Source organism: Ictalurus punctatus, chromosome 10, assembly GCF_001660625.3.
Source record: "Ictalurus punctatus breed USDA103 chromosome 10, Coco_2.0, whole genome shotgun sequence".
Lineage (NCBI taxonomy): Eukaryota > Metazoa > Chordata > Actinopteri > Siluriformes > Ictaluridae > Ictalurus > Ictalurus punctatus.
In genome coordinates, this window is record NC_030425.2 from 4,283,841 (window position 1) to 4,308,970 (window position 25,130).

Below are 25,130 nucleotides of genomic sequence, written 5' to 3' on the forward strand. Positions count from 1 at the left end.
TATCACACTCATTCACCCAACTTACACCCCTCCCACATTCACTCACACCACTCCCACATTCACTCACACCACTCCCACACTCACTCACAAAACCCCCCACTCCCTCACACCACTCCCACTCACACCACTCCCACACCACTCCCACATTCACCCACACCACTCCCACATTCACTCACTCACACCACCCACTCACACCACTCCCACACTCACTCTGACCACTCCCTCGATCATTCACAAAACCCCCCACTCACTCGCACAACTCCCGCACTCACTCACACACTCACCCCACTCCCACACCACTCACACCACTGCTACACTCACTCACCCAACTCCCACACCACTCACACCACTGCTACACTCACTCACCCAACTCCCACACAACACTCACACCACTCACACATTCACTCACACCACTCCCACACTCACCACTCCTACACTCACTCTCACCACTCCCTCGATCATTCACAAAACCCCCCACTCACTCGCACTACTCCCGCACTCACTCACACCACTCATACTCACACACTCACCCCACTCACAACACTCACACCACTTCCTCACCACTCCCACATTCACTCACACCACTCACCCACTTCACTCCCACCACTCACCCACTTCACTCCCACATTCACTCACACCACTCACTCACACACACCACTCCTACACTCACACCACTCCCACACTCACTCTCACCACTCCCTCGATCATTCACAAAATCCCCCACTCACTCGCACTACTCACACCACCCACACCACTGCTACACTCACTCACCCCACTACCACACTCACCCCACTGCCACACTCACAACACTCACTCACACCACTCCTTCACCCACACCACTTCCACACTCACTCACCCACACCACTGCTACACTCACACCACTCAGGCCACTCCCACACTCACTCACACATTCACCGACTCCACTCACACACCACTTATCCCACTCCCACACGCATCACACTCCCACAACACTCACACCATTTCCTCACCCACACCACTTCCACACTCACTCACACCACTCACACATTCACTCACATGACTCACACTCACTCACACCACTCCCTCACTCACTCACAACACTCACCACACTCCTACATTCACTGACCCCACACCGTCATACCACTCCCACACTACTTACCCCACTCCCACACTTACTCACAACACTCCCACACTGCTTCCACGATCAATCAACCCACTCACACCACTCCCACACTCACTCACCCCACTCCCACACACCACTCGCCCCACTCCTACACTCCCAAGCCTCACCCTACTATCACACTCATTCACCCAACTCCCACACCACTCCCACACTCACACCACTCACACCACTCTCCCCACTCCCACACTTACTCACACCACTCCCTCACACCACTCCCACACTCAGTCACACCACTCCAGCTCCTCCCGCACAACTCCCACCCTCACTCACACCACTCCCACACTCGCTCACACCCCACTCCCTCATTTACTCACACCACTCCCACACTTACTCTACAATTTATGTGAATTTAATTAATAGTTTACAATGAAAGTATGCTGTAACAAATGACAGAGACTGATTATATTTGTGTTGGTTTATTTCAGTTTTCACCACTCACTGTCTTTGAAGCGAAACGGACAGTAAAAGACTCAACCTTAGTACACCTGTCTTTGGCGACGGTTTAACTAGATTTTTAGTCAGCGTTTCAACATCCTGCACGAGAACATTGTAGTCACTCACTCACAACACTCACCAGCGTGACACACTCATTCACAACAGTCCCACACTTACTCACACCATTTCCATACTCAGTGAAACCACTCACCCCCCCTCACTTACACCACTCCCAAACACCACTCAGGCCACTCCCACATTCACTGACCCCACTCCCACACTACTTAACCACTCACAAAACCCCCCACTCACTTGCACTACTCCCGCACTCACACATTCACTCACCCCACTCCCCCCACTCCCACGCTCACTCAACCCACTCACACCACTCCCTTGATCATTCACAAAACCCCCCACTCACTCGCACTACTCCTGCACTCACTCACACCACTCCCACATTCACACCACTCACTCACCCCACTCACACACTCACACCACTCCCACACTCACCCCACACCACTGCTACACTCACTCATCCCACTCCCACACTCACCCCACTCCCTCACCCACACCACTCCCACACTCACTCACACATTCACCGACCCCACTCACACACCACTTACCCCACTCCCACCACCCCCACTCTCACAACACTCACCACACTCCCACACTACTTACCCCACTCACTCAACTCACTCAACCCACTCACACCACTCCCACACCTACTCACTCACACATTCACTCACACCACTCACACCACCTCACACCACTGCTACACTCACACCACTGCTACACTCACACCACTCCCACAGTCACTCACAACACTCACCCCACTCCGACTCACCACTGCTACACTCACACCACTCCCACACTCACTCAACCCACTCCCTCACCCACACTACTCCCTCACTCACCCACCCACACTACTCCCTCACTCACCCACACCACTGCTACTCACTCACACATTCACTCACACCACTCACACCACCTCACACCACTGCTACACTCACACCACTGCTACACTCACACCACTCCCACAGTCACTCACAACACTACTCCCTCACTCACCCACACCACTGCTACACTCACACCACTCCCACATTCACTCACGACACTCCCTCACTCACTCACCACACCACTGCTACACTCACAACACGCACCCTACCCACACCACTGCTACACTCACTCACACCACTCACATGACTCACAACAATCACACCACTCCCTCACTCACCCACACCACTGCTACACTGACACCACTCACACATTCACTCACATGACTCACAACACTCCCACACTCACTCACACCACTCCCTCACTCACTCACACCACTGCTACACTCACTCACACCACTGCTACACTCACTCACACCACTTCCACACTCACACGACTCACAACACTCACACCACTCCCTCACTCACCCACACCACTGCTACACTCTCACCACTCCCACACTCACCCACACCACTGCTACACTCTCACCACTCCCACACTCACTCACAACACTCCCTCAGTCACCACACTCACCCACACCACTGCTACACTCACTCACACCACACACCCCACTCCCACACCACTGCTACACTCACTCACACCACACACCCCACTCCCACACCACTGCTACACTCACTCACACCACTCCCACGCTCACTCACATCACTCTCACGCTCACACCACGCACCCCACTCCCACACCACTGATACACTCACACCACTGATACACTCACACCAATTCCACACTCACTCACACCACTCACACATTCACTCACCCACACCACTGCTACACTCACTCACACCACACCCACGCTAACTCACATCACTCCCACGCTCACCCCACACACCCCACTCCCACACCACTGCTACCCTCACACCACTGCTACAGTCACACCACTTCCACACTCACTCACACCACTGCTACACTCACTCACACCACTCCCACGCTCACTCACATCACTCCCACGCTCATACCACGCACCCCACTCCCACACCACTGCTACACTCACACCACTGCTACAGTCACACCACTTCCACACTCACTCACACCACTCACACATTCACTCACCCACACCACTGCTACACTTACAACACTCCCTCACTCACTCACAACACTCACCCACACCACTGCTACACTCACTCCCACTCTCACACCACGCACCCCACTCCCACTCTCACACACACCACTGTTACGGCCCAGTCTAGGTTATGCCGCACAGAGTAACCAGCTCGGGATTCAAATGGTTTTACCTTTAAAAATGAGGGAGCCAGGAATAACAACACAAACAAGGTTGTGGTATATTGTAAAACACAGAATTATATAATTATAACTGTACAAGGAACCAAATCAGGCATAACTTCAGGGTGGGCAAAGGCCAAAACAATAGACAAAAGAATTCTATTGTTTAAGCAGGTAGCTTACTTAAAAGGAAAATAAAGAAAATACAAGTACTTCCCTAACTACGTAAGCCAAAAAAACAGAGACATCACAGAAGACAGAACTTGAACTCAACCACCTCCCACACTCATTCACACAACTCCCACACTCATTCACCCCACTGCCACACTCACACCACTCAGCCCACAATTGATATGAAGTTTCTTCTTAGAGCAAGCAGGAACCTGCCACCATCAGAGATCCTGACTAACGTTCCCCCAGCCATGTTACTTCAGGAAAAGAGTGCTGCTTGGTACCGTGGTGTAATGGTTAGCAATGTCATCTGTGTTTTCTCCAAAAAAGCTAAGTTTCTGACAAGACAGTTTGTCTAGTTTCATAAAGGTACCTATGCTAACTCTTGTCAGGTTCCACTGAGATTTGAACTCAGATCACTGGATTCAGAGTCCAGAGTGCTAACCATTACACCATGGAACCAAGCTGTTTTATTGATTGTGTTTTTTTCCAGGCAATTACAGCCACATACTGGCCAAGCAGCAATTATGTTATCAGGCTTCTGGCAAGCAGCTACTACCTAAAAGGACAGTGATTATGCCGCTGTCATCAAGATACCAAGAACAATGCCAAAACCTGGGATTGAACCAGGGTCCTTCAAATCTTCAGTCTGACGCTCTCCCAACTGAGCTATTTCAGCACATTTTTAAGCCAGAACTTACTTGCTGAGCCACAACTTTGGAAACAGTCTCTTGATTAAACTTTTCCCTTTTTTTCTTTAAGTATTCGTAGGTTCTACCGATGTTTGTTGACGGATCAATGGATTCAATGTCTCCCAACTGAGTTGTTTTGGGCAATGCAAACAAAATCAGTACTGTATCAAACAAAAATCAGAAATGGTCCATGTACATCTTGATTGGAATTTTATTCTTAGAGCAAGCAGGAACCTGCCACCATCAGAGCTCCAGACTAACAGTACCCCAGCCATGTTAGTCAGAATAAGCAAAAGTGGGCTCAACATCATGGACCAAAGAATTCAGCCTTGGCCCATGTTCATCTTCAACAGAATTAGCTCCAGAATCATCTTTACAAGAGATGTGAAATGGGATCACTGGATTGAAAGTCTCCAAACTGAGTAATCTTGGCCATTGCACACAAATCAGTAGTGTATAAAACAAAATGCTGAATTGTACCCTATTCAATTTGTCTGGGACCTCAGAAATAACTTGGTATAAAGCTAAGTTTCTGACAAGACAGTTTGTCTATTTCAGCTCACTTTTAAGCTAGAACTTGCTTGTTGAGCCACAACTTTGGAAACAGTCTCTTGATTAAACTTTTCCCTTTTTTTCTTTAAGTATTCGTAGGTTCTACCGATTTTTGTTGATGGATCAATGGATTCAATGTCTCCCAACTGAGTTGTTTTGGGCAATGCAAACAAAATCAGTACTGTATCAAACAAAAATCAGAAATGGTCCATGTACATGTTGATTGGAATTTTATTCTTAGAGCAAGCAGGAACCTGCCACCATCAGAGCTCCAGACTAACAGTACCCCAGCCATGTTAGTCAGAATAAGCAAAAGTGGGCTCAACATCATGGACCAAAGAATTCAGCCTTGGCCCATGTTCACCTTCAACAGAATTAGCTCCAGAATCATCTTTACAAGAGATGTGAAATGGGATCACTGGATTGAAAGTCTCCAAACTGAGTAATTTTGGCCACTGCACACAAATCAGTAGTGTATAAAACAAAACGCTGAATTGTACCCTATTCAATTTGTCTGGGACCTCAGAAATAACTTGGTATAAAGCTAGGTTTCTGACAAGACAGTTTGTCTATTTCAGCTCACTTTTAAGCTAGAACTTGCTTGTTGAGCCACAACTTTGGAAACAGTCTCTTGATTAAACTTTTCCCTTTTTTTCTTTAAGTATTCGTAGGTTCTACCGATGTTTGTTGACGGATCCATGGATTCAATGTCTCCCAACTGAGTTGTTTTGGGCAATGCAAACAAAATCGGTACTGTATCAAACAAAAATCAGAAATGGTCCATGTACATGTTGATTGGAATTTTATTCTTAGAGCAAGCAGGAACCTGCCACCATCAGAGCTCCAGTACCCCAGCCATGTTAGTCAGAATAAGCAAATGTGGGCTCAACATCATGGACCAAAAAAGCTAAGTTTCTGACAAGACAGTTTGTCTAGTTGCATAAAGGCACCTATGCTAACTCTTGTCAGGTTCCACTGAGATTTGAACTCAGATCACTGGATTCAGAGTCCAGAGTGCTAACCATTACACCATGGAACCAAGCTGTTTCATTGATTGTGTTTTTTTTCCAGGCAATTACAGCCACATACTGGCCAAGCAGCAATTTTGTTATCAGGCTTCTGGCAAGCAGCTACTACCTAAAAGGCCAGTGATTATGCCGCTGTCATCAAGATACCAAGAACAATGCCGAAAACCGGGATTGAACCAGGGACCTTCAGATCTTCAGTCTGACGCTCTCCCAACTGAGCTATTTCGGCTCATTTTTAAGCCAGAACTTACTTGCTGAGCCACAACTTTGGAAACACTCACTTGATTAAACTTTTCCCTTTTTCCCTTTAAGTATTGGTAGGTTCTACCGATGTTTGTTGACGGATCAATGGATTCAATGTCTCCCAACTGAGTTGTTTTGGGCAATGCAAACAAAATCAGTACTGTATCAAACAAAAATCAGAAATGGTCCATGTACATCTTGATTGGAATTTTATTCTTAGAGCAAGCAGGAACCTGCCACCATCAGAGCTCCAGACTAACAGTACCCCAGCCATGTTAGTCAGAATAAGCAAAAGTGGGCTCAACATCATGGACCAAAGAATTCAGCCTTGGCCCATGTTCATCTTCAACAGAATTAGCTCCAGAATCATCTTTACAAGAGATGTGAAATGGGATCACTGGATTGAAAGTCTCCAAACTGAGTAATTTTGGCCATTGCACACAAATCAGTAGTGTATAAAACAAAATGCTGAATTGTACCCTATTCAATTTGTCTGGGACCTCAGAAATAACTTGGTATAAAGCTAAGTTTCTGACAAGACAGTTTGTCTATTTCAGCTCACTTTTAAGCTAGAACTTGCTTGTTGAGCCACAACTTTGGAAACAGTCTCTTGATTAAACTTTTCCCTTTTTTTCTTTAAGTATTCGTAGGTTCTACCGATTTTTGTTGATGGATCAATGGATTCAATGTCTCCCAACTGAGTTGTTTTGGGCAATGCAAACAAAATCAGTACTGTATCAAACAAAAATCAGAAATGGTCCATGTACATGTTGATTGGAATTTTATTCTTAGAGCAAGCAGGAACCTGCCACCATCAGAGCTCCAGACTAACAGTACCCCAGCCATGTTAGTCAGAATAAGCAAAAGTGGGCTCAACATCATGGACCAAAGAATTCAGCCTTGGCCCATGTTCACCTTCAACAGAATTAGCTCCAGAATCATCTTTACAAGAGATGTGAAATGGGATCACTGGATTGAAAGTCTCCAAACTGAGTAATTTTGGCCACTGCACACAAATCAGTAGTGTATAAAACAAAACGCTGAATTGTACCCTATTCAATTTGTCTGGGACCTCAGAAATAACTTGGTATAAAGCTAGGTTTCTGACAAGACAGTTTGTCTATTTCAGCTCACTTTTAAGCTAGAACTTGCTTGTTGAGCCACAACTTTGGAAACAGTCTCTTGATTAAACTTTTCCCTTTTTTTCTTTAAGTATTCGTAGGTTCTACCGATGTTTGTTGACGGATCCATGGATTCAATGTCTCCCAACTGAGTTGTTTTGGGCAATGCAAACAAAATCGGTACTGTATCAAACAAAAATCAGAAATGGTCCATGTACATGTTGATTGGAATTTTATTCTTAGAGCAAGCAGGAACCTGCCACCATCAGAGCTCCAGTACCCCAGCCATGTTAGTCAGAATAAGCAAATGTGGGCTCAACATCATGGACCAAAAAAGCTAAGTTTCTGACAAGACAGTTTGTCTAGTTGCATAAAGGCACCTATGCTAACTCTTGTCAGGTTCCACTGAGATTTGAACTCAGATCACTGGATTCAGAGTCCAGAGTGCTAACCATTACACCATGGAACCAAGCTGTTTCATTGATTGTGTTTTTTTTCCAGGCAATTACAGCCACATACTGGCCAAGCAGCAATTTTGTTATCAGGCTTCTGGCAAGCAGCTACTACCTAAAAGGCCAGTGATTATGCTGCTGTCATCAAGATACCAAGAACAATGCCGAAAACCGGGATTGAACCAGGGACCTTCAGATCTTCAGTCTGACGCTCTCCCAACTGAGCTATTTCGGCTCATTTTTAAGCCAGAACTTACTTGCTGAGCCACAACTTTGGAAACACTCACTTGATTAAACTTTTCCCTTTTTCCCTTTAAGTATTGGTAGGTTCTACCGATGTTTGTTGACGGATCAATGGATTCAATGTCTCCCAACTGAGTAGTTTTGGGCAATGCAAACAAAATCGGTACTGTATCAAACAAAAATCAGAAATGGTCCATGTACATCTTGATTGGAATTTTATTCTTAGAGCAAGCAGGAACCTGCCACCATCAGAGCTCCAGACTAACATTACTCCAGCCATGTTAGTCAGAATAAGCAAATGTGGGTTCAACATCATGGACGAAAGAATTCAGCCTTGGCCCATGTTCACCTTCAACAGAATTAGCTCCAGAATAATCTTTACAAGAGATGTGAAATGGGATCAGTGGATTGAAAGTCTCCAAACTGAGTAATTTTGGCCATTGCACACAAATCAGTAGTGTATAAAACAAAACGCTGAATTGTACCCTATTCAATTTGTCTGGGACCTCAGAAATAACTTGGTATAAAGCTAAGTTTCTGACAAGACAGTTTGTCTAGTTGCATAAAGGCACCTATGCTAACTCTTGTCAGGTTCCACTGAGATTTGAACTCAGATCACTGGATTCAGAGTCCAGAGTGCTAACCATTACACCATGGAACCAAGCTGTTTCACTGATTGTGTTTTTTTTCCAGGCAATTACAGCCACATACTGGCCAAGCAGCAATTTTGTTATCAGGCTTCTGGCAAGCAGCTACTACCTAAAAGGACAGTGATTATGCCGCTGTCATCAAGATACCAAGAACAATGCCAAAACCTGGGATTGAACCAGGGTCCTTCAAATCTTCAGTCTGACGCTCTCCCAACTGAGCTATTTCGGCACATTTTTAAGCCAGAACTTACTTGCTGAGCCACAACTTTGGAAACAGTCTCTTGATTAAACTTTTCCCTTTTTTTCTTTAAGTATTCGTAGGTTCTACCGATGTTTGTTGACGGATCAATGGATTCAATGTCTCCCAACTGAGTTGTTTTGGGCAATGCAAACAAAATCAGTACTGTATCAAACAAAAATCAGAAATGGTCCATGTACATCTTGATTGGAATTTTATTCTTAGAGCAAGCAGGAACCTGCCACCATCAGAGCTCCAGACTAACAGTACCCCAGCCATGTTAGTCAGAATAAGCAAAAGTGGGCTCAACATCATGGACCAAAGAATTCAGCCTTGGCCCATGTTCACCTTCAACAGAATTAGCTCCAGAATCATCTTTACAAGAGATGTGAAATGGGATCACTGGATTGAAAGTCTCCAAACTGAGTAATTTTGGCCATTGCACACAAATCAGTAGTGTATAAAACAAAACGCTGAATTGTACCCTATTCAATTTGTCTGGGACCTCAGAAATAACTTGGTATAAAGCTAAGTTTCTGACAAGACAGTTTGTCTATTTCAGCTCACTTTTAAGCTAGAACTTGCTTGTTGAGCCACAACTTTGGAAACACTCACTTGATTAAACTTTTCCCTTTTTTCCTTTAAGTATTGGTAGGTTCTACCGATGTTTGTTGACGGATCAATGGATTCAATGTCTCCCAACTGAGTTGTTTTGGGCAATGCAAACAAAATCGGTACTGTATCAAACAAAAATCAGAAATGGTCCATGTACATGTTGATTGGAATTTTATTCTTAGAGCAAGCAGGAACCTGCCACCATCAGAGCTGCAGTACCCCAGCCATGTTAGTCAGAATAAGCAAATGTGGGCTCAACATCATGGACCAAAAAAGCTAAGTTTCTGACAAGACAGTTTGTCTAGTTGCATAAAGGCACCTATGCTAACTCTTGTCAGGTTCCACTGAGATTTGAACTCAGATCACTGGATTCAGAGTCCAGAGTGCTAACCATTACACCATGGAACCAAGCTGTTTCACTGATTGTGTTTTTTTTCCAGGCAATTACAGCCACATACTGGCCAAGCAGCAATTTTGTTATCAGGCTTCTGGCAAGCAGCTACTACCTAAAAGGACAGTGATTATGCCGCTGTCATCAAGATACCAAGAACAATGCCAAAACCTGGGATTGAACCAGGGTCCTTCAAATCTTCAGTCTGACGCTCTCCCAACTGAGCTATTTCGGCACATTTTTAAGCCACAACTTACTTGCTGAGCCACAACTTTGGAAACAGTCTCTTGATTAAACTTTTCCCTTTTTTTCTTTAAGTATTCGTAGGTTCTACCGATGTTTGTTGACGGATCAATGGATTCAATGTCTCCCAACTGAGTTGTTTTGGGCAATGCAAACAAAATCAGTACTGTATCAAACAAAAATCAGAAATGGTCCATGTACATCTTGATTGGAATTTTATTCTTAGAGCAAGCAGGAACCTGCCACCATCAGAGCTCCAGACTAACAGTACCCCAGCCATGTTAGTCAGAATAAGCAAAAGTGGGCTCAACATCATGGACCAAAGAATTCAGCCTTGGCCCATGTTCATCTTCAACAGAATTAGCTCCAGAATCATCTTTACAAGAGATGTGAAATGGGATCACTGGATTGAAAGTCTCCAAACTGAGTAATCTTGGCCATTGCACACAAATCAGTAGTGTATAAAACAAAATGCTGAATTGTACCCTATTCAATTTGTCTGGGACCTCAGAAATAACTTGGTATAAAGCTAAGTTTCTGACAAGACAGTTTGTCTATTTCAGCTCACTTTTAAGCTAGAACTTGCTTGTTGAGCCACAACTTTGGAAACAGTCTCTTGATTAAACTTTTCCCTTTTTTCCTTTAAGTATTGGTAGGTTCTACCGATGTTTGTTGACGGATCAATGGATTCAATGTCTCCCAACTGAGTTGTTTTGGGCAATGCAAACAAAATCGGTACTGTATCAAACAAAAATCAGAAATGGTCCATGTACATGTTGATTGGAATTTTATTCTTAGAGCAAGCAGGAACCTGCCACCATCAGAGCTCCAGACTAACAGTACCCCAGCCATGTTAGTCAGAATAAGCAAATGTGGGCTCAACATCATGGACCAAAAAAGCTAAGTTTCTGACAAGACAGTTTGTCTAGTTGCATAAAGGCACCTATGCTAACTCTTGTCAGGTTCCACTGAGATTTGAACTCAGATCACTGGATTCAGAGTCCAGAGTGCTAACCATTACACCATGGAACCAAGCTGTTTCACTGATTGTGTTTTTTTTCCAGGCAATTACAGCCACATACTGGCCAAGCAGCAATTTTGTTGTCAGGCTTCTGGCAAGCAGCTACTACCTAAAAGGCCAGTGATTATGCCGCTGTCATCAAGATACCAAGAACAATGCCGAAACCCGGGATTGAACCAGGGACCTTCAGATCTTCAGTCTGACGCTCTCCCAACTGAGCTATTTCGGCTCATTTTTAAGCCAGAACTTACTTGCTGAGCCACAACTTTGGAAACACACACTTGATTAAACTTTTCCCTTTTTCCCTTTAAGTATTCGTAGGTTCTACCGATGTTTGTTGACGGATCAATGGATTCAATGTCTCCCAACTGAGTTGTTTTGGGCAATGCAAACAAAATCAGTACTGTATCAAACAAAAATCAGAAATGGTCCATGTACATCTTGATTGGAATTTTATTCTTAGAGCAAGCAGGAACCTGCCACCATCCGAACTACAGTACCCCAGCCATGTTAGTCAGAATAAGCAAAAGTGGGCTCAACATCATGGACCAAAGAATTCAGCCTTGGCCCATGTTCACCTTCAACAGAATTAGCTCCAGAATCATCTTTACAAGAGATGTGAAATGGGATCACTGGATTGAAAGTCTCCAAACTGAGTAATTTTGGCCATTGCACACAAATCAGTAGTGTATAAAACAAAACGCTGAATTGTACCCTATTCAATTTGTCTGGGACCTCAGAAATAACTTGGTATAAAGCTAAGTTTCTGACAAGACAGTTTGTCTATTTCAGCTCACTTTTAAGCTAGAACTTGCTTGTTGAGCCACAACTTTGGAAACACTCACTTGATTAAACTTTTCCCTTTTTTCCTTTAAGTATTGGTAGGTTCTACCGATGTTTGTTGACGGATCAATGGATTCAATGTCTCCCAACTGAGTTGTTTTGGGCAATGCAAACAAAATCGGTACTGTATCAAACAAAAATCAGAAATGGTCCATGTACATGTTGATTGGAATTTTATTCTTAGAGCAAGCAGGAACCTGCCACCATCAGAGCTGCAGTACCCCAGCCATGTTAGTCAGAATAAGCAAATGTGGGCTCAACATCATGGACCAAAAAAGCTAAGTTTCTGACAAGACAGTTTGTCTAGTTGCATAAAGGCACCTATGCTAACTCTTGTCAGGTTCCACTGAGATTTGAACTCAGATCACTGGATTCAGAGTCCAGAGTGCTAACCATTACACCATGGAACCAAGCTGTTTCACTGATTGTGTTTTTTTTCCAGGCAATTACAGCCACATACTGGCCAAGCAGCAATTTTGTTATCAGGCTTCTGGCAAGCAGCTACTACCTAAAAGGACAGTGATTATGCCGCTGTCATCAAGATACCAAGAACAATGCCAAAACCTGGGATTGAACCAGGGTCCTTCAAATCTTCAGTCTGACGCTCTCCCAACTGAGCTATTTCGGCACATTTTTAAGCCACAACTTACTTGCTGAGCCACAACTTTGGAAACAGTCTCTTGATTAAACTTTTCCCTTTTTTTCTTTAAGTATTCGTAGGTTCTACCGATGTTTGTTGACGGATCAATGGATTCAATGTCTCCCAACTGAGTTGTTTTGGGCAATGCAAACAAAATCAGTACTGTATCAAACAAAAATCAGAAATGGTCCATGTACATCTTGATTGGAATTTTATTCTTAGAGCAAGCAGGAACCTGCCACCATCAGAGCTCCAGACTAACAGTACCCCAGCCATGTTAGTCAGAATAAGCAAAAGTGGGCTCAACATCATGGACCAAAGAATTCAGCCTTGGCCCATGTTCATCTTCAACAGAATTAGCTCCAGAATCATCTTTACAAGAGATGTGAAATGGGATCACTGGATTGAAAGTCTCCAAACTGAGTAATCTTGGCCATTGCACACAAATCAGTAGTGTATAAAACAAAATGCTGAATTGTACCCTATTCAATTTGTCTGGGACCTCAGAAATAACTTGGTATAAAGCTAAGTTTCTGACAAGACAGTTTGTCTATTTCAGCTCACTTTTAAGCTAGAACTTGCTTGTTGAGCCACAACTTTGGAAACAGTCTCTTGATTAAACTTTTCCCTTTTTTCCTTTAAGTATTGGTAGGTTCTACCGATGTTTGTTGACGGATCAATGGATTCAATGTCTCCCAACTGAGTTGTTTTGGGCAATGCAAACAAAATCGGTACTGTATCAAACAAAAATCAGAAATGGTCCATGTACATGTTGATTGGAATTTTATTCTTAGAGCAAGCAGGAACCTGCCACCATCAGAGCTCCAGACTAACAGTACCCCAGCCATGTTAGTCAGAATAAGCAAATGTGGGCTCAACATCATGGACCAAAAAAGCTAAGTTTCTGACAAGACAGTTTGTCTAGTTGCATAAAGGCACCTATGCTAACTCTTGTCAGGTTCCACTGAGATTTGAACTCAGATCACTGGATTCAGAGTCCAGAGTGCTAACCATTACACCATGGAACCAAGCTGTTTCACTGATTGTGTTTTTTTTCCAGGCAATTACAGCCACATACTGGCCAAGCAGCAATTTTGTTGTCAGGCTTCTGGCAAGCAGCTACTACCTAAAAGGCCAGTGATTATGCCGCTGTCATCAAGATACCAAGAACAATGCCGAAACCCGGGATTGAACCAGGGACCTTCAGATCTTCAGTCTGACGCTCTCCCAACTGAGCTATTTCGGCTCATTTTTAAGCCAGAACTTACTTGCTGAGCCACAACTTTGGAAACACACACTTGATTAAACTTTTCCCTTTTTCCCTTTAAGTATTCGTAGGTTCTACCGATGTTTGTTGACGGATCAATGGATTCAATGTCTCCCAACTGAGTTGTTTTGGGCAATGCAAACAAAATCAGTACTGTATCAAACAAAAATCAGAAATGGTCCATGTACATCTTGATTGGAATTTTATTCTTAGAGCAAGCAGGAACCTGCCACCATCAGAGCTCCAGACTAACATTACCGCAGCCATGTTAGTCAGAATAAGCAAAAGTGGGCTCAACATCATGGACCAAAGAATTCAGCCTTGGCCCATGTTCACCTTCAACAGAATTACCTACAGAATCATCTTTACAAGAGATGTGAAATGGGATCACTGGATTGAAAGTCTCCAAACTGAGTAATTTTGGCCATTGCAAACAATTCAGTAGTGTATAAAACAAAACACTGAATTGTACCCTATTCAATTTGTCTGGGACCTCAGAAATAACTTGGTATAAAGCTAAGTTTCTGACAAGACAGTTTGTCTATTTCAGCTCACTTTTAAGCTAGAACTTGCTTGTTGAGCCACAACTTTGGAAACAGTCTCTTGATTAAACTTTTCCCTTTTTTTCTTTAAGTATTGGTAGGTTCTACCGATGTTTGTTGACGGATCCATGGATTCAATGTCTCCCAACTGAGTTGTTTTGGGCAATGCAAACAAAATCGGTACTGTATCAAACAAAAATCAGAAATGGTCCATGTACATCTTGATTGGAATTTTATTCTTAGAGCAAGCAGGAACCTGCCACCATCAGAGCTCCAGACTAACAGTACCCCAGCCATGTTAGTCAGAATAAGCAAAAGTGGGCTCAACATCATGGACCAAAGAATTCAGCCTTGGCCCATGTTCACCTTCAACAGAATTACCTACAGAATCATCTTTACAAGAGATGTGAAATGGGATCACTGGATTGAAAGTCTCCAAACTGAGTAATTTTGGCCATTGCACACAAATCAGTAGTGTATAAAACAAAACGCTGAATTGTACCCTATTCAATTTGTCTGGGACCTCAGAAATAACTTGGTATAAAGCTAAGTTTCTGACAAGACAGTTTGTCTATTTCAGCTCACTTTTAAGCTAGAACTTACTTGTTGAGCCACAACTTTGGAAACACTCCCTTGATTAAACTTTTCCCTTTTTCCCTTTAAGTATTGGTAGGTTCTACCGATGTTTGTTGACGGATCAATGGATTCAATGTCTCCCAACTGAGTTGTTTTGGGCAATGCAAACAAAATCGGTACTGTATCAAACAAAAATCAGAAATGGTCCATGTACATCTTGATTGGAATTTTATTCTTAGAGCAAGCAGGAACCTGCCACCATCAGAGCTCCAGACTAACATTACTCCAGCCATGTTAGTCAGAATAAGCAAATGTGGGTTCAACATCATGGACGAAAGAATTCAGCCTTGGCCCATGTTCACCATCAACAGAATTAGCTCCAGAATCATCTTTACAAGAGATGTGAAATGGGATCAGTGGATTGAAAGTCTCCAAACTGAGTAATTTTGGCCATTGCACACAAATCAGTAGTGTATAAAACAAAATGCTGAATTGTACCCTATTCAATTTGTCCGGGACCTCAGAAATAACCTGGTATAAAGCTAAGTTTCTGACAAGACAGTTTGTCTATTTCAGCTCACTTTTAAGCTAGAACTTGCTTGTTGAGCCACAACTTTGGAAACACTCCCTTGATTAAACTTTTCCCTTTTTCCCTTTAAGTATTGGTAGGTTCTACCGATGTTTGTTGACGGATCAATGGATTCAATGTCTCCCAACTGAGTTGTTTTGGGCAATGCAAACAAAATCGGTACTGTATCAAACAAAAATCAGAAATGGTCCATGTACATCTTGATTGGAATTTTATTCTTAGAGCAAGCAGGAACCTGCCACCATCAGAGCTCCAGACTAACAGTACCCCAGCCATGTTAGTCAGAATAAGCAAAAGTGGGCTCAACATCATGGACCAAAGAATTCAGCCTTGGCCCATGTTCACCATCAACAGAATTAGCTCCAGAATCATCTTTACAAGAGATGTGAAATGGGATCACTGGATTGAAAGTCTCCAAACTGAGTAATTTTGGCCATTGCACACAAATCAGTAGTGTATAAAACAAAATGCTGAATTGTACCCTATTCAATTTGTCCGGGACCTCAGAAATAACTTGGTATAAAGCTAAGTTTCTGACAAGACAGTTTGTCTATTTCAGCTCACTTTTAAGCCAGAACTTACTTGTTGAGCCACAACTTTGGAAACACTCCCTTGATTAAACTTTTCCCTTTTTCCCTTTAAGTATTGGTAGGTTCTACCGATGTTTGTTGACGTATCAATGGATTCAATGTCTCCCAACTGAGTTGTTTTGGGCAATGCAAACAAAATCGGTACTGTATTAAACAAAAATCAGAAATGGTCCATGTACATCTTGATTGGAATTTTATTCTTAGAGCAAGCAGGAACCTGCCACCATCCGAACTACAGTACGCCAGCCATGTTAGTCAGAATAACCAAAAGTGGGCTCAACATCATGGACCAAAGAATTCAGCCTTGGCCCATGTTCACCTTCAACAGAATTAGCTCCAGAATCATCTTTACAAGAGATGTGAAATGGGATCACTGGATTGAAAGTCTCCAAACTGAGTAATTTTGGACACTGCACACAAATCAGTAGTGTACAAAACAAAACGCTGAATTGTACCCTGTTCACATTTTCAATTTGTCTGGGACCTCAGAAATAAATTGGTCCAAAGCTAAGTTTCTGACAAGACAGTTTGTCTATTTCAGCTCACTTTTTAGCTAGAACTTGCTTGTTGAGCCACAACTTTGGAAACAGTCTCTTGGTTAAACTTTTCCCTTTTTTTCTTTAAGTATTCGTAGGTTCTACCGATGTTTGTTGACGGATCAATGGATTCAATGTCTCCCAACTGAGTTGTTTTGGGCAATGCAAACAAAATCAGTACTGTATCAAACAAAAATCAGAAATGGTCCATGTACATGTTGATTGGAATTTTATTCTTAGAGCAAGCAGGAACCTGCCACCATCAGAGCTCCAGACTAACATTACCCCAGCCATGTTAGTCAGAATAAGCAAAAGTGGGCTCAACATCATGGACCAAAGAATTCAGCCTTGGCCCATGTTCACCTTCAACAGAATTAGCTACAGAATCATCTTTACAAGAGATGTGAAATGGGATCACTGGATTGAAAGTCTCCAAAAGGAGTAATTTTGGCCATTGCAAACAATTCAGTAGTGTATAAAACAAAACACTGAATTGTACCCTATTCAATTTGTCTGGGACCTCAGAAATAACTTGGTATAAAGCTAAGTTTCTGACAAGACAGTTTGTCTATTTCAGCTCACTTTTTAGCTAGAACTTGCTTGTTGAGCCACAACTTTGGAAACAGTCTCTTGATTAAACTTTTCCCTTTTATCCTTTAAGTATTGGTAGGTTCTACCACTGTTTGTTGACTGATCAATGGATTCAATGTCTCCCAACTGAGTTGTTTTGGGCAATGCAAACAAAATCGGTACTGTATCAAACAAAAATCAGAAATGGTCCATGTACATGTTGATTGGAATTTTATTCTTAGAGCAAGCAGGAACCTGCCACCATCAGAGCTCCAGACTAACAGTACCCCAGCCATGTTAGTCAGAATAAGCAAAAGTGGGCTCAACATCATGGACCAAAGAATTCAGCCTTGGCCCATGTTCACCTTCAACAGAATTAGCTCCAGAATCATCTTTACAAGAGATGTGAAATGGGATCACTGGATTGAAAGTCTCCAAACTGAGTAATTTTGGCCATTGCACACAAATCAGTAGTGTATAAAACAAAACGCTGAATTGTACCCTATTCAATTTGTCTGGGACCTCAGAAATAACTTGGTATAAAGCTAAGTTTCTGCCAAGACAGTTTGTCTATTTCAGCTCACTTTTAAGCTAGAACTTACTTGTTGAGCCACAACTTTGGAAACACTCCCTTGATTAAACTTTTCCCTTTTTCCCTTTAAGTATTGGTAGGTTCTACCGATGTTTGTTGACGTATCAATGGATTCAATGTCTCCCAACTGAGTTGTTTTGGGCAATGCAAACAAAATCGGTACTGTATTAAACAAAAATCAGAAATGGTCCATGTACATCTTGATTGGAATTTTATTCTTAGAGCAAGCAGGAACCTGCCACCATCAGAGCTCCAGACTAACATTACTCCAGCCATGTTAGTCAGAATAAGCAAATGTGGGTTCAACATCATGGACGAAAGAATTCAGCCTTGGCCCATGTTCACCATCAACAGAATTAGCTCCAGAATCATCTTTACAAGAGATGTGAAATGGGATCAGTGGATTGAAAGTCTCCAAACTGAGTAATTTTGGCCATTGCACACAAATCAGTAGTGTATAAAACAAAATGCTGAATTGTACCCTATTCAATTTGTCCGGGACCTCAGAAATAACTTGGTATAAAGCTAAGTTTCTGACAAGACAGTTTGTCTATTTCAGCTCACTTTTAAGCTAGAACTTGCTTGTTGAGCCACAACTTTGGAAACACTCCCTTGATTAAACTTTTCCCTTTTTCCCTTTAAGTATTGGTAGGTTCTACCGATGTTTGTTGATGGATCAATGGATTCAATGTCTCCCAACTGAGTTGTTTTGGGCAATGCAAACAAAATCGGTACTGTATCAAACAAAAATCAGAAATGGTCCATGTACATCTTGATTGGAATTTTATTCTTAGAGCAAGCAGGAACCTGCCACCATCAGAGCTCCAGACTAACAGTACCCCAGCCATGTTAGTCAGAATAAGCAAAAGTGGGCTCAACATCATGGACCAAAGAATTCAGCCTTGGCCCATGTTCACCATCAACAGAATTAGCTCCAGAATCATCTTTACAAGAGATGTGAAATGGGATCACTGGATTGAAAGTCTCCAAACTGAGTAATTTTGGCCATTGCACACAAATCAGTAGTGTATAAAACAAAATGCTGAATTGTACCCTATTCAATTTGTCCGGGACCTCAGAAATAACTTGGTATAAAGCTAAGTTTCTGACAAGACAGTTTGTCTATTTCAGCTCACTTTTAAGCCAGAACTTACTTGTTGAGCCACAACTTTGGAAACACTCCCTTGATTAAACTTTTCCCTTTTTCCCTTTAAGTATTGGTAGGTTCTACCGATGTTTGTTGACGTATCAATGGATTCAATGTCTCCCAACTGAGTTGTTTTGGGCAATGCAAACAAAATCGGTACTGTATTAAACAAAAATCAGAAATGGTCCATGTACATCTTGATTGGAATTTTATTCTTAGAGCAAGCAGGAACCTGCCACCATCCGAACTACAGTACGCCAGCCATGTTAGTCAGAATAACCAAAAGTGGGCTCAACATCATGGACCAAAGAATTCAGCCTTGGCCCATGTTCACCTTCAACAGAATTAGCTCCAGAATCATCTTTACAAGAGATGTGAAATGGGATCACTGGATTGAAAGTCTCCAAACTGAGTAATTTTGGACACTGCACACAAATCAGTAGTGTACAAAACAAAACGCTGAATTGTACCCTGTTCACATTTTCAATTTGTCTGGGACCTCAGAAATAAATTGGTCCAAAGCTAAGTTTCTGACAAGACAGTTTGTCTATTTCAGCTCACTTTTTAGCTAGAACTTGCTTGTTGAGCCACAACTTTGGAAACAGTCTCTTGGTTAAACTTTTCCCTTTTTTTCTTTAAGTATTCGTAGGTTCTACCGATGTTTGTTGACGGATCAATGGATTCAATGTCTCCCAACTGAGTTGTTTTGGGCAATGCAAACAAAATCAGTACTGTATCAAACAAAAATCAGAAATGGTCCATGTACATGTTGATTGGAATTTTATTCTTAGAGCAAGCAGGAACCTGCCACCATCAGAGCTCCAGACTAACATTACCCCAGCCATGTTAGTCAGAATAAGCAAAAGTGGGCTCAACATCATGGACCAAAGAATTCAGCCTTGGCCCATGTTCACCTTCAACAGAATTAGCTACAGAATCATCTTTACAAGAGATGTGAAATGGGATCACTGGATTGAAAGTCTCCAAAAGGAGTAATTTTGGCCATTGCAAACAATTCAGTAGTGTATAAAACAAAACACTGAATTGTACCCTATTCAATTTGTCTGGGACCTCAGAAATAACTTGGTATAAAGCTAAGTTTCTGACAAGACAGTTTGTCTATTTCAGCTCACTTTTTAGCTAGAACTTGCTTGTTGAGCCACAACTTTGGAAACAGTCTCTTGATTAAACTTTTCCCTTTTATCCTTTAAGTATTGGTAGGTTCTACCACTGTTTGTTGACTGATCAATGGATTCAATGTCTCCCAACTGAGTTGTTTTGGGCAATGCAAACAAAATCGGTACTGTATCAAACAAAAATCAGAAATGGTCCATGTACATGTTGATTGGAATTTTATTCTTAGAGCAAGCAGGAACCTGCCACCATCAGAGCTCCAGACTAACAGTACCCCAGCCATGTTAGTCAGAATAAGCAAAAGTGGGCTCAACATCATGGACCAAAGAATTCAGCCTTGGCCCATGTTCACCTTCAACAGAATTACCTACAGAATCATCTTTACAAGAGATGTGAAATGGGATCACTGGATTGAAAGTCTCCAAACTGAGTAATTTTGGCCATTGCACACAAATCAGTAGTGTATAAAACAAAACGCTGAATTGTACCCTATTCAATTTGTCTGGGACCTCAGAAATAACTTGGTATAAAGCTAAGTTTCTGACAAGACAGTTTGTCTATTTCAGCTCACTTTTAAGCTAGAACTTACTTGTTGAGCCACAACTTTGGAAACATTCCCTTGATTAAACTTTTCCCTTTTTCCCTTTAAGTATTGGTAGGTTCTACCGATGTTTGTTGACGGATCAATGGATTCAATGTCTCCCAACTGAGTTGTTTTGGGCAATGCAAACAAAATCGGTACTGTATCAAACAAAAATCAGAAATGGTCCATGTACATCTTGATTGGAATTTTATTCTTAGAGCAAGCAGGAACCTGCCACCATCAGAGCTGCAGTACCCCAGCCATGTTAGTCAGAATAAGCAAATGTGGGCTCAACATCATGGACCAAAAAAGCTAAGTTTCTGACAAGACAGTTTGTCTAGTTGCATAAAGGCACCTATGCTAACTCTTGTCAGGTTCCACTGAGATTTGAACTCAGATCACTGGATTCAGAGTCCAGAGTGCTAACCATTACACCATGGAACCAAGCTGTTTCACTGATTGTGTTTTTTTTTCCAGGCAATTACAGCCACATACTGGCCAAGCAGCAATTTTGTTATCAGGCTTCTGGCAAGCAGCTACTACCTAAAAGGACAGTGATTATGCCGCTGTCATCAAGATACCAAGAACAATGCCAAAACCTGGGATTGAACCAGGGTCCTTCAAATCTTCAGTCTGACGCTCTCCCAACTGAGCTATTTCGGCACATTTTTAAGCCAGAACTTGCTTGTTGAGCCACAACTTTGGAAACACTCACTTGATTAAACTTTTCCCTTTTTCCCTTTAAGTATTGGTAGGTTCTACCGATGTTTGTTGACGTATCAATGGATTCAATGTCTCCCAACTGAGTTGTTTTGGGCAATGCAAACAAAATCGGTACTGTATTAAACAAAAATCAGAAATGGTCCATGTACATCTTGATTGGAATTTTATTCTTAGAGCAAGCAGGAACCTGCCACCATCCGAACTACAGTACGCCAGCCATGTTAGTCAGAATAACCAAAAGTGGGCTCAACATCATGGACCAAAGAATTCAGCCTTGGCCCATGTTCACCTTCAACAGAATTAGCTCCAGAATCATCTTTACAAGAGATGTGAAATGGGATCACTGGATTGAAAGTCTCCAAACTGAGTAATTTTGGCCACTGCACACAAATCAGTAGTGTATAAAACAAAACGCTGAATTGTACCCTGTTCACATTTTCAATTTGTCTGGGACCTCAGAAATAACTTGGTCCAAAGCTAAGTTTCTGACAAGACAGTTTGTCTATTTCAGCTCACTTTTTAGCTAGAACTTGCTTGTTGAGCCACAACTTTGGAAACAGTCTCTTGGTTAAACTTTTCCCTTTTTTTCTTTAAGTATTCGTAGGTTCTACCGATGTTTGTTGACGGATCAATGGATTCAATGTCTCCCAACTGAGTTGTTTTGGGCAATGCAAACAAAATCGGTACTGTATTAAACAAAAATCAGAAATGGTCCATGTACATCTTGATTGGAATTTTATTCTTAGAGCAAGCAGGAACCTGCCACCATCCGAACTACAGTACGCCAGCCATGTTAGTCAGAATAAGCAAATGTGGGCTCAACATCATGGACCAAAAAAGCTAAGTTTCTGACAAGACAGTTTGTCTAGTTGCATAAACGCACCTATGCTAACTCTTGTCAGGTTCCACTGAGATTTGAACTCAGATCACTGGATTCAGAGTCCAGAGTGCTAACCATTACACCATGGAACCAAGCTGTTTCACTGATTGTGTTTTTTTTCCAGGCAATTACAGCCATATACTGGCCAAGCAGCAATTTTGTTATCAGGCTTCTGGCAAGCAGCTACTACCTAAAAGGCCAGTGATTATGCCGCTGTCATCAAGATACCAAGAACAATGCCGAAACCCGGGATTGAACCAGGGACCTTCAGATCTTCAGTCTGACGCTCTCCCAACTGAGCTATTTCGGCTCATTTTTAAGCCAGAACTTACTTGCTGAGCCACAACTTTGGAAACACTCACTTGATTAAACTTTTCCCTTTTTTCCTTTAAGTATTGGTAGGTTCTACCGATGTTTGTTGACGGATCAATGGATTCAATGTCTCCCAACTGAGTTGTTTTGGGCAATGCAAACAAAATCGGTACTGTATCAAACAAAAATCAGAAATGGTCCATGTACATCTTGATTGGAATTTTATTCTTAGAGCAAGCAGGAACCTGCCACCATCAGAGCTCCAGACTAACATTACTCCAGCCATGTTAGTCAGAATAAGCAAATGTGGGTTCAACATCATGGACGAAAGAATTCAGCCTTGGCCCATGTTCACCATCAACAGAATTAGCTCCAGAATCATCTTTACAAGAGATGTGAAATGGGATCACTGGATTGAAAGTCTCCAAACTGAGTAATTTTGGCCATTGCACACAAATCAGTAGTGTATAAAACAAAATGCTGAATTGTACCCTATTCAATTTGTCCGGGACCTCAGAAATAACTTGGTATAAAGCTAAGTTTCTGACAAGACAGTTTGTCTATTTCAGCTCACTTTTAAGCCAGAACTTACTTGTTGAGCCACAACTTTGGAAACACTCCCTTGATTAAACTTTTCCCTTTTTCCCTTTAAGTATTGGTAGGTTCTACCGATGTTTGTTGACGTATCAATGGATTCAATGTCTCCCAACTGAGTTGTTTTGGGCAATGCAAACAAAATCGGTACTGTATTAAACAAAAATCAGAAATGGTCCATGTACATCTTGATTGGAATTTTATTCTTAGAGCAAGCAGGAACCTGCCACCATCCGAACTACAGTACGCCAGCCATGTTAGTCAGAATAACCAAAAGTGGGCTCAACATCATGGACCAAAGAATTCAGCCTTGGCCCATGTTCACCTTCAACAGAATTAGCTCCAGAATCATCTTTACAAGAGATGTGAAATGGGATCACTGGATTGAAAGTCTCCAAACTGAGTAATTTTGGCCACTGCACACAAATCAGTAGTGTATAAAACAAAACGCTGAATTGTACCCTGTTCACATTTTCAATTTGTCTGGGACCTCAGAAATAACTTGGTCCAAAGCTAAGTTTCTGACAAGACAGTTTGTCTATTTCAGCTCACTTTTTAGCTAGAACTTGCTTGTTGAGCCACAACTTTGGAAACAGTCTCTTGGTTAAACTTTTCCCTTTTTTTCTTTAAGTATTCGTAGGTTCTACCGATGTTTGTTGACGGATCAATGGATTCAATGTCTCCCAACTGAGTTGTTTTGGGCAATGCAAACAAAATCGGTACTGTATTAAACAAAAATCAGAAATGGTCCATGTACATCTTGATTGGAATTTTATTCTTAGAGCAAGCAGGAACCTGCCACCATCAGAGCTCCAGACTAACATTACCCCAGCCATGTTAGTCAGAATAAGCAAAAGTGGGCTCAACATCATGGACCAAAGAATTCAGCCTTGGCCCATGTTCACCTTCAACAGAATTAGCTACAGAATCATCTTTACAAGAGATGTGAAATGGGATCACTGGATTGAAAGTCTCCAAAAGGAGTAATTTTGGCCATTGCAAACAATTCAGTAGTGTATAAAACAAAACACTGAATTGTACCCTATTCAATTTGTCTGGGACCTCAGAAATAACTTGGTATAAAGCTAAGTTTCTGACAAGACAGTTTGTCTATTTCAGCTCACTTTTAAGCTAGAACTTGCTTGTTGAGCCACAACTTTGGAAACAGTCTCTTGATTAAACTTTTCCCTTTTTTTCTTTAAGTATTGGTAGGTTCTACCGATGTTTGTTGACGGATCCATGGATTCAATGTCTCCCAACTGAGTTGTTTTGGGCAATGCAAACAAAATCGGTACTGTATCAAACAAAAATCAGAAATGGTCCATGTACATCTTGATTGGAATTTTATTCTTAGAGCAAGCAGGAACCTGCCACCATCAGAGCTCCAGACTAACAGTACCCCAGCCATGTTAGTCAGAATAAGCAAAAGTGGGTTCAACATCATGGACGAAAGAATTCAGCCTTGGCCCATGTTCACCATCAACAGAATTAGCTCCAGAATCATCTTTACAAGAGATGTGAAA

At 42.1% G+C, this 25,130-nt stretch overlaps 20 non-coding genes across 20 annotated transcripts; all 20 read right to left on the reverse strand.

Annotated features, from left to right (window-relative positions):
- Positions 1 to 4,390: 4,390 nt before the first annotated feature.
- On the reverse strand, positions 4,391 to 4,462 carry trnaq-cug (transfer RNA glutamine (anticodon CUG)). Its single transcript has one exon. It is a non-coding gene; the product is annotated as a tRNA-Gln (tRNA).
- A 144-nt stretch (positions 4,463 to 4,606) lies between these two features.
- On the reverse strand, positions 4,607 to 4,679 carry trnaf-gaa (transfer RNA phenylalanine (anticodon GAA)). The gene has a single exon. It is a non-coding gene; the product is annotated as a tRNA-Phe (tRNA).
- A 1,532-nt stretch (positions 4,680 to 6,211) lies between these two features.
- On the reverse strand, positions 6,212 to 6,283 carry trnaq-cug (transfer RNA glutamine (anticodon CUG)). The gene has a single exon. It is a non-coding gene; the product is annotated as a tRNA-Gln (tRNA).
- A 145-nt stretch (positions 6,284 to 6,428) lies between these two features.
- Positions 6,429 to 6,501, reverse strand: trnaf-gaa (transfer RNA phenylalanine (anticodon GAA)). The gene has a single exon. It is a non-coding gene; the product is annotated as a tRNA-Phe (tRNA).
- A 1,532-nt stretch (positions 6,502 to 8,033) lies between these two features.
- On the reverse strand, positions 8,034 to 8,105 carry trnaq-cug (transfer RNA glutamine (anticodon CUG)). The gene has a single exon. It is a non-coding gene; the product is annotated as a tRNA-Gln (tRNA).
- A 145-nt stretch (positions 8,106 to 8,250) lies between these two features.
- On the reverse strand, positions 8,251 to 8,323 carry trnaf-gaa (transfer RNA phenylalanine (anticodon GAA)). Its single transcript has one exon. It is a non-coding gene; the product is annotated as a tRNA-Phe (tRNA).
- Positions 8,324 to 8,920: 597 nt separating this feature from the next.
- Positions 8,921 to 8,992, reverse strand: trnaq-cug (transfer RNA glutamine (anticodon CUG)). Its single transcript has one exon. It is a non-coding gene; the product is annotated as a tRNA-Gln (tRNA).
- Positions 8,993 to 9,137: 145 nt separating this feature from the next.
- trnaf-gaa (transfer RNA phenylalanine (anticodon GAA)) lies at positions 9,138 to 9,210 on the reverse strand. Its single transcript has one exon. It is a non-coding gene; the product is annotated as a tRNA-Phe (tRNA).
- A 960-nt stretch (positions 9,211 to 10,170) lies between these two features.
- Positions 10,171 to 10,242, reverse strand: trnaq-cug (transfer RNA glutamine (anticodon CUG)). Its single transcript has one exon. It is a non-coding gene; the product is annotated as a tRNA-Gln (tRNA).
- A 145-nt stretch (positions 10,243 to 10,387) lies between these two features.
- On the reverse strand, positions 10,388 to 10,460 carry trnaf-gaa (transfer RNA phenylalanine (anticodon GAA)). Its single transcript has one exon. It is a non-coding gene; the product is annotated as a tRNA-Phe (tRNA).
- Positions 10,461 to 11,428: 968 nt separating this feature from the next.
- trnaq-cug (transfer RNA glutamine (anticodon CUG)) lies at positions 11,429 to 11,500 on the reverse strand. Its single transcript has one exon. It is a non-coding gene; the product is annotated as a tRNA-Gln (tRNA).
- A 145-nt stretch (positions 11,501 to 11,645) lies between these two features.
- Positions 11,646 to 11,718, reverse strand: trnaf-gaa (transfer RNA phenylalanine (anticodon GAA)). Its single transcript has one exon. It is a non-coding gene; the product is annotated as a tRNA-Phe (tRNA).
- A 952-nt stretch (positions 11,719 to 12,670) lies between these two features.
- Positions 12,671 to 12,742, reverse strand: trnaq-cug (transfer RNA glutamine (anticodon CUG)). Its single transcript has one exon. It is a non-coding gene; the product is annotated as a tRNA-Gln (tRNA).
- Positions 12,743 to 12,887: 145 nt separating this feature from the next.
- On the reverse strand, positions 12,888 to 12,960 carry trnaf-gaa (transfer RNA phenylalanine (anticodon GAA)). The gene has a single exon. It is a non-coding gene; the product is annotated as a tRNA-Phe (tRNA).
- A 968-nt stretch (positions 12,961 to 13,928) lies between these two features.
- Positions 13,929 to 14,000, reverse strand: trnaq-cug (transfer RNA glutamine (anticodon CUG)). Its single transcript has one exon. It is a non-coding gene; the product is annotated as a tRNA-Gln (tRNA).
- Positions 14,001 to 14,145: 145 nt separating this feature from the next.
- Positions 14,146 to 14,218, reverse strand: trnaf-gaa (transfer RNA phenylalanine (anticodon GAA)). Its single transcript has one exon. It is a non-coding gene; the product is annotated as a tRNA-Phe (tRNA).
- Positions 14,219 to 21,470: 7,252 nt separating this feature from the next.
- On the reverse strand, positions 21,471 to 21,542 carry trnaq-cug (transfer RNA glutamine (anticodon CUG)). The gene has a single exon. It is a non-coding gene; the product is annotated as a tRNA-Gln (tRNA).
- A 146-nt stretch (positions 21,543 to 21,688) lies between these two features.
- On the reverse strand, positions 21,689 to 21,761 carry trnaf-gaa (transfer RNA phenylalanine (anticodon GAA)). The gene has a single exon. It is a non-coding gene; the product is annotated as a tRNA-Phe (tRNA).
- Positions 21,762 to 22,721: 960 nt separating this feature from the next.
- trnaq-cug (transfer RNA glutamine (anticodon CUG)) lies at positions 22,722 to 22,793 on the reverse strand. The gene has a single exon. It is a non-coding gene; the product is annotated as a tRNA-Gln (tRNA).
- Positions 22,794 to 22,938: 145 nt separating this feature from the next.
- On the reverse strand, positions 22,939 to 23,011 carry trnaf-gaa (transfer RNA phenylalanine (anticodon GAA)). The gene has a single exon. It is a non-coding gene; the product is annotated as a tRNA-Phe (tRNA).
- Positions 23,012 to 25,130: the final 2,119 nt, after the last annotated feature.